Source organism: Micropterus dolomieu, linkage group LG01 (assembly GCF_021292245.1).
Source record: "Micropterus dolomieu isolate WLL.071019.BEF.003 ecotype Adirondacks linkage group LG01, ASM2129224v1, whole genome shotgun sequence".
Classification (NCBI taxonomy): domain Eukaryota; kingdom Metazoa; phylum Chordata; class Actinopteri; order Centrarchiformes; family Centrarchidae; genus Micropterus; species Micropterus dolomieu.
Window position 1 is genome coordinate 22622921 of NC_060150.1, and position 8459 is coordinate 22631379.

Below are 8459 nucleotides of genomic sequence, written 5' to 3' on the forward strand. Positions count from 1 at the left end.
TCACGATCCTGTCCTGAGTTTGTCTGTGTTATATTATTTTGGCCATGCCTTCTCTGTGTTTTGATATTGGGTTCTCTGTGTCTGGGTTTCAGTCCTGTCTGTGGTCTTGTATCCAGTCTTCTGCTTGTTCTGTGTGGTGGTTCTGATCTGTCCTGTTATCTCTGCATCTGCCTTAGTACTTGTTTAGTTCTGTTCCTGTCCCTCATGTGTTAGATTTCTACCATCATGTTTTGGTTCTGTCTGTTTGTTAGGTGTCAATTTATGTTCTCCGCCAGTTTCATTAATTAATCTGATTTTGATCATTTTGCTTTAGTCTCTGTGTAGCCTTCATTATTTCATTCATCCGCATCTTAAAGTTACTTCTCAAGTTTGGTGTCTTAGTTCTTTGTCCTGTACCTTAGTTCATGTCTTAAGTGTTTACTCCTGGTCTGTGTACTTCTGTGTTGTTTTGCCCATGTCTGCTCTGAGTTTTGTTTTATCTTTGCTTCAGTCTGTGTTCCTTGTTATTAGTGTATTCGTATTCTGTCTGGATTATTTTGTTGTTTTTATTATTCTGATCTGTTACTTCTTACTTTGATATGTTTAGTGTTTAGTACTTGTGTTATGTCTGCTCACCTCCAGTAATTTGCCTGCCATCCAGTGTCTCTGTTTTTCCCTTCTGTCTCTCTGCCTCGTTAACCCTGATCCTAGTCACCTGCGTTGCTCCCGCCCTGCTTGTTAGTCCCTGTTTATAAATGTTTGGTGTTTCTGTTCATTCCCTGTCGTGTGTATACGCTCTGTCTCATGTTGTCTGCCTTGCTCGTCGTTTCTCCCCCTTTCCCTGCCTTCTGGATTATTTTCCCTTCTTGGATTTTTTTTGGATCACCTTGTTTTTTGGACTCTGTTAATCAGCCACTCTGCCAGTAAGTGTGCTCGCCTTTTGTTTATTAATAAACCTGTTGAATTGTACCAGTCAGCCTACGTGTCCTGCATTTGGGTCCACCAACCTGCCTCGCCACACAGACCGTGACAAAGCCACTCTGCTGCCCTTGCCGCCGTCACGGTTCAGGTGGGGGGCTGCCTAGCCACGACCCATGAGCGAGGGGCCCCCTCAAAGGACGGGGATGCCGGCCGTGGGGGGGGGGGCCTGGTAGGCAGCAACCTCTGTGTTCCACCGAACAGGAGAGCTTAGCACCTGGCGGGGGGAAGGGAGGGTCATGGGCGCCAACACAGGAGGGAGCACCTCCCTGCGTGGCGGGCATGTGCGAGTCAAACTGACGGCAAGGCACGGCCACCGGGGGAGGCGAGCCAGCACTCGCTCCACCAGGGCCCTCCACGCTCCGCCTGGGGGGGGGCACGGGCCACATCGTGAGAGACCTTCACACACAGTCAGAGGGGTCTGTTGGGTGTCCTCCCAGGTGTGGCGGGAGGGACCCCTGCCGTACCGCATCCCCGGTGGGGGAAGGCAGAGGCAGACACAGTCGCCGGGGCACGAGGTGGGGCAGCCACACCCGTGAGCCCGTAACAATGCTGCTCCCCCGACGAGAGGGGGTGGGCAGGGACAGTCAAGTGTGACGGCAGCCACTGACTTCGTAGAGACAGTGGCGGGCCGAGGAGGAAATATTCTGCTTGTGGCATCGGAGCCAGACTGCATGAAAGCCAGCTGCAGCCTGTCTGTGTTATGCCACTCCCCTGGTGAGGGGAGGGAGGCAGGGGCTTATCGCCTCGCCGCTCAACCAGCAAAGGAAGAGGGCGGGGGAGACGTACATGTGGGCTCAGACCAGCCACCTGACCATGTCAGGGAGGAGGGCAAGGGGAGAGAGAGGGTGTGCAGCTTTGCAGCAAGCCCAGGCTGCTTGTTAGCCGTTTGGCTAACACACAGCTGGCTCACGCAATGTGGGGAAGTGAGAAACTGCAGCTTCTTCATAATCCAAAGAGAAGCTGTCTGTAAAGCGCAACACTTTGCAGTTACAAGAAACACAATTCTCCCCAGCGTCACTGTCGCCTGCCATGCATAACGTGTTGGCACACACTTGATGCCGTACATCACACATGTACAGCGCACAACACAGCCTGTCGCACACCTCTGGATGCAGGAGAAGGGACTGCATCGGTGAGGCTGTGGTCATGCACGAGTGTAATGTGTGGAGTGGCGATAGGAGAACACTACATTCAGGGTTGTGTGTAGTGCTATCCTGTCTGCGTGAAGCGTAATGACCGCTTCAAGGGCTCATTTGACACAGCCTGGCTTCTGTGAACCAAGGGGATACCCCTGGACGCACAGAAGGGCCGTGCCATTGATGCCGTGATTATGCACGAGTTCATAGTGCATAGTGTCAACAGCATCACACACTGCCCGGAAGATTTCTTCGTCAGAAAAATATCTGTACCAGGTGTGTATATGTTCTGTCCACACGAAGCGAATGTCCGCTGTCGTGGGCTCATACAGTTTCTGTGCGGAGGGGCGTGTGAAGGGACCTCTGATCGAGTGTACTGCTTGTTGCTTTGAGCTTCAAGCTGCAGGTTAGCCACTTGGCTAACGGCAGCTGGCTCACACAGCGTGGGAAATGTGTGCTTGGTGTGGCTGGTTCGACTGAGACAGGCCCAGACAGCATTTGTTAAACAACTTCCACAAAAAGATGCAACAAGATTTCACACAGCTTTTTATCGACCCATAGCTTACCAGTGGTCCACTCTGACCGACGAGGGTCGGCCAGCAGCAATAAAACCGGTTGCTAAATTTCATTAGCCACAGCTAATGTGGTGTAACGTGGACATATGGGGTCTCCCTGGCCGGCTGATCCAGGCAGATTGCATGTGAGCGTCACGTTAGCTATCCCTTAGCTCAACGTTAGCTTACCTCGCCGCAGCACCCTAGTAACGTTGAGGCCGGCGACATTGGAGGTCGGAACAGGGGAATGCTCGGAGCCGCTCGGAGACCCGTGAATGGGAAGAGTGGAGCCATCCAATTCCCGCTCTTCTGTCAACAGCAGATCGAGGTCTTCGTCCAGAGAGCAGGTCGACCGCCACACCTCCTCGTCCTGAACGGCAAGCTATTGGCACGGCGCTGCCACTCTTCAGGGGGGAGAAGGGCACAGAATGGTCAGTGTGAACCGAGAGTGAGCGCTCAGCTGGCATGCTCCGGTCCGAGGCACACCTCGCAGCGGGGATGCACCCAGCACGATGTAGCCCGTGTGGCAGACGCCACGGTGTCTCGCCCCGTTCTGGCCGGCTTGCTGGGAGACATCGTTCTTGTTTTCCGGCTGGAAAGTTCTTTAGACAAATCTTCTGCTCTTTAGACAGCTCAGTGCTGAAGAAAAATGGGAGCCGATGGCTGGGTCTTACTGTGTGTGTGTGTGTGTGTGTGTGTGTGTATACAAGGTGCGGACGTAGGAGAGGCCCATGCTGTAGGTGGGTGTAGACTAAAATTCTCAGTGCCGCGCAGGCACGTGGAAGGGGTAAACCCAATAGTGATAGCCTTAGAGGGCGAAGCCTATACGAAATAGAACGCACAAACACACACAGACAGCACTCCGCTACTTGCCCCAGATGTCTGCGATATTGCAACAAAGTTTAAGTTTCAATAGCCTGTTCAAAGTAGTTGATGATCTATGTGTCCGAAATCACCCACTACTCACTATATAGTGGACTATATAGTGAGCTCGCCATTTTGTAGTGATAATTGTTATACCCTATATAGTCCACTCAATGTATACCAGAATGCATTTTGAAAAGTAGTGTACAACCGATGGTCACTAACCAAGCCTTATATACCATCATGCATTGCATTGATAGAAACAACTGATTGTTCGATGGCAATGACATAATTAATGGCGCAGAAATAACGATCAGAGTAGTGTCCGAAAGTATTGTTTTATTAATGCAAGTTAGCTCACTATATAGTGCTCTACTTACAACACCCTACATAGGCTTGCTCAAGGAGAGACGCAATTCCGCCCTTTATGGTAGTTATAATATTAGTGTTATTATTTTACGCACTGTGCTGGCCACCGGCACACAGTAGCATGCATATTATTATATGGCCAAGTTCAAGTTACTAAAGTCAATCTACTGACGCTGGACAGTTTTTCAGTAGCTGCACAACAAACGACAATGTGCAAATAGATATACATAAATAGTTCTAATAATTCTAGCCTATGGTGTATGTTGCTTTGCAGCCTGGTGGAACTACTTTTTGTATTCATAAAGAATTGTCTGTTGATGAAATAAAGTTAAATCGTAGTGCGTATGTTAGCCTTCTTTCTTTTTGCAATAATTGGTAACCGTTTTATAAAAGCAATAGGTAACTTCAGGTCGTGATATACGCTTATTATATTCTTCCGCTTCACGTCAGGCCGAACAACACCCCTTAACTGTGATATAATAACTTTATACCACGGCCTGTCGTGAGCTATTGCTTAATAATACAATCCCGTTCCTCCGACGCTCAGGCAGACACAGATGTGAGTGCTTCCAGCTGATATGCAGCTCTTGTCGGCTGGAAATGTTTTAACAACCTTCCAAAGTGTTGCAATTTTATGTTTGTGTTCCTTTCTCTGTGCTGGAGTTCTTTTAAGAACTTGATGGCATTATCTAGTTTGTTATTAAATTTGTAATGAACTTTAATCAAGTGTCTCTTGATTATACTCCCACACAAAAAAAGCATTCAAGCATATAGTTTTTCGTTATATTACAATCAAATCTGATGTTCATATATACACATTTTGCTCATGGATAGTGACTTTCCTAAAAATTGATGCCCAGCCGTCGCTTTGTATGGCATATACATCTGCTGGGTAATTTGCCTAATCTTTGCAGGTCTTTGGACCGCAGTAGAAACGCACACAGCAATGGGTTTAAAGAACTTTTTAGTTCTTTGAAAAAAAAGAAAAAGTACCCGGTACTTTTGGTGGAAATGCGGCAAATGACAATAGTCAGCAACACTGTTTATATCACCACCTGGTGTTAATTCACCATGCATCTGCTCTGCTATTGCTCTTGACTGTGAACTGGGCAGTAATGTATGGTATTATTTTCCTAAATTTAGTAAAGATCGTAGGCTTTTCATTTGAGAGCATGCCTTTTTCATTTCAAGTTCAGATTTGGTAACGCTTTCCTTCAACCCCTGCTTGTGCTTAGATATGCTCTTCTTCAGCTGAACAATAGATCGATACAGATAGATGTATCAGTACATAGCAAATGTAAGCAATATTGACAGCCATATGTTGTCTAGTACTTTTAAAGATGTGGTCAGTCACACAAAACTGTTTTTACACATTTGCAGATTACTTTGCAGATTTACTTTGTGGGTCACGTTACATTTGTAAGTTCCTTTTTACACATTTGTGGAATTTTGTCCATGTGTACTGCGGAGATCTGTAAATAAACATATACACAAATATCTCATAACATGTATTTTTACATTTGTGTTTTGTAAAATCATATCCACAAAAATACAGTGTGATTTGCAAATACACACAATTTAATCTGTACAAAGATATTTTTATTTCACATACAAAGTGTTATTTACACAATAAAGTGGAGAATCTTCTTTTAACTAATCTTCTTTTAAGAGAGAGGGAGCAAGCATGGAGGTCCAAAAATGATTTTTAATATCCCACACCTAAAAAAAAATCAATATGTGGCGGTCCTATCCAAATTATAGGCTAATTATGGGAAACACTGCTTTCACTGCCTGTTTTAGAAAAGTAATAAATTACACTACTAGTTACTGAGGAAAGTAATTTTATTACAGTAACGCGTTACTGCCCAACACTGGTGACATTATGGTTTACTGTCACTAAGATAATGATCATTCTGCACTGATCTGTCAAACTATCCTAGCCTACTGATTTTATCACTATATACCTAAATGTTAACTGATCACCGGACTGCGTAAATGGAGGCTATATAAGAGATTGGCATTCTAACTCCAGTTGTAGAGGGAATAACCAATTATTGTGAAAATCATAAAATCTCTCCACGTTAACTAAATGATTTAATATGAGCTTGTTACGTGTAACGTGGGCTAACGTTACACAGCTAACTCACAACAGGAGACACAAAGTTAGCAAACTGCACAGCAGATTTACCTTGAGAGGACAAGGATGAACCCGATCCTGAATTACGAGCGTTGAGTTAAAAGAAGATTCTCCACTTTATTTTTCCTCTGCTGGTTGACACAAGGCTACAGTCCTTTTCCTTGTCGTCTCTACAGACAAGGATGAATCTAGCTAGTGCCCTGCAGAGGGCTCTGGTGCCGTGAATATCCTTTCAATTCATGGGAGAGGATGTCGTCACCTGCTGGTGTAGCTGGTAAATTACTCTCAAACTTACACATCTCTGTTTACAGATCTCAGCAGGACAGAGTAGACAAAATTCCAAAAATGTGTAAAAAGGAAGTTACAAATGTCACGTGACCTGCAAATTGACAGGAAGCAATCTGCAAATGTGTAAAAACAGTTTTGTGTGTAGAAATGGATCTACAAATGCGTAAATAACACTTTGTATGTGCAATAAAAAGATCTTTGTACAGATTAAATTGTGTGTATTTTTAAATCACACTGTATTTTTGTGGATATGATTTTACAAAACACAAATGTAAAAATACATGTTTTAGGTTGTGAGATATTTGTGTATATGATTATTTACAGATCTCCGCAGTACACATTGGACAAAATTCCACAAATGTGTAAAAAGGAACTTACAAATGTAACATGACCCACAAATTCACAGGAAGTAATCTGCAAATGTGCAAAAACGGTTTTGTGTGTAGAAATGGATCTACAAATGCGTAAATAACACTTTGTATGTGAAATAAAAAGATCTTTGTACAGATTTAATTGTGTGTATTTGCAAATCGTGTGATATTTGTGTATATATTTATTTACAGATCTCCACAGTACACATTGGACATAATTACACAAATGTGTAAAAAGGAACAAATGTAAATTCACACGAAGTAATCTGCATGTGTAAATACAGTTTTGTGTGTACACATCACCCTGTATTTTTGTGGATATGATTTTACACATTAGAAATGTAAAAATACACATTTGCAGATAGTGAAATATTTGCGCATCATTGTACACATTTGTAGATTAATATTTGTAACCCACAGAAGACAAAGTCCAATTAAATCTTCCATACGAGCACAGCCTCCAACACCGATGGAGGCCAGTTTGACCACTGGGAATACAGTAACGAGGTGGTTTTCTTGCCAGGTTTGGCTCTTGGCACCCCGGGGCTGAGTCAGCTAAGGAGGCTGTGTTCGGTCCTGCTTATGGCCTGAAAACCTCCAGTACTTGAGTAAATGTGTAAACACACACTAACACTCCCCCGGTGCTCTGAGCTCCCACTACAGGCAGAATAAGCTAATTTGACCCGTAGTTGCAGGCTAACTGAGATAATTAGCTGATTGTAGCTAGTTAGCAGCAGTTTCTGTTAAATTTAGCAACAAGTAAAGCTATCTGTACATCAGGAAACTCCGTAAATCACAGAGTTGTGGCAGAGCAGCCGTGGGACATCACAGAGAAAACTAGAAAATATTTTCTCCATCAAATATGATCCAGTTTCAGCAAAATCAGTGAATGAAACAGAAACAGTATTCTTCAGCAGCATAAAAATTGAGAAAGCTTTTCACTGGATGCTACATTAATATGAGTGCAGGATGAGTCATCAACATTTTAAAATCGTTTTCCAGGAAATGACACACTAAAATATCTACAAAACCTACAAAATACCTACAACACATTTTTTGTCATTGATGGGTTAGATACTAGCATATTGGTGATGTAAAGAGCAAAGCATATCATATAAAATTGATTTAAACATTGATTTTGATTTTATGGGAATGGAAGATTTTATTATTGTAAGTTTCTCTAAAAATACACTTGGCAGACACATCTTTGATACTCTCTTGTCTTTTGCGTGTTGCAATCCAGTATTGAAGTAATCCAAAAGTAATTAAAGCTGCGTCCGCGCGTGAGCCGGCCGAGTTGCACATTCTGGAGTTCTGCCGGTGCGGCTGTGAATTTCCTACGCGTTTCCGACGCCGCATGAATGTGCTATATGTCACTTCCTGTGTCCCCTATGTGGAGCTACATAGCACTTGCCGCTATGAATATAAATCGGTATTGACGTGTAGATGTCTGCGGGGTGGGAGAGTTATCAAGCACGTAAAGTTTGTTTCAGATGTGAACATGTACACTGAACAATAATGTACCCAAACAATAAAATAAATTCCTTTTATATTTCCCTGCCTTGTTGTTTATGTGTACATACAGAGGAAGAATGTGAGAACAGCACACATTTCATCGTTACTGTGTGTTAGAGCATGGGAGAACAGTGCATACTTTTAATACAGCCCACACCCCTAATACTGTGTAACTATAACAAGTAGAGAACAGAAGAAAAAGATGTTCTTTCTTTACAACTGTCTGCATAGCTTATTCATATTGTGTAATGAATGAAAATAAATA

General features: G+C 43.6%; 1 pseudogene; it reads left to right on the forward strand.

Moving 5' to 3' along the window:
- The first annotated feature begins 2897 nt into the window (after positions 1-2897).
- Positions 2898-8459, forward strand: part of LOC123979584 — a 46761-nt pseudogene continuing 41199 nt past the window's right edge.